Source organism: Telopea speciosissima, chromosome 3 (assembly GCF_018873765.1).
Source record: "Telopea speciosissima isolate NSW1024214 ecotype Mountain lineage chromosome 3, Tspe_v1, whole genome shotgun sequence".
NCBI lineage: Eukaryota > Viridiplantae > Streptophyta > Magnoliopsida > Proteales > Proteaceae > Telopea > Telopea speciosissima.
In genome coordinates this window covers 40650682-40651079 of record NC_057918.1, presented here as the reverse complement: position 1 = coordinate 40651079, position 398 = coordinate 40650682, and positions in this window count along the sequence as shown.

The window sequence follows — 398 nt, the reverse complement described above, 5'->3', positions numbered from 1 at the left end:
AGGGAGAATGAGAAAAAAGTTGCAGAAGATCAAATGAACGGAGAGCGAAGTTTTCTCTCGTTTCCTTCCTTTTCTTTTCTTTGTGTCGCAAATGGGACGTCCTCCGTTGAATCCGGTTTTGCATGTAAAATTTCAAACAGCACAAAAGGAAAGGACAAAAAAAATGTGGGAGGCAAGGGTGTTAAACATGTACGCTCACTTGTTGGTACGTGCAGATCATCCATTCTCCTTTTGGACTATCTGACCTGTAGCCCTTGCAACATTTTATCAGTTGGGGTCATGCTTTGTAATCTTGGATCGGATCTGCCGATCAATATCGATCCAATGGTATGGTCAAAGGGTAAAAATATAATAAAAACTGATTTTTTTTGGGGAAAATTACATGATTAGCTACTTTT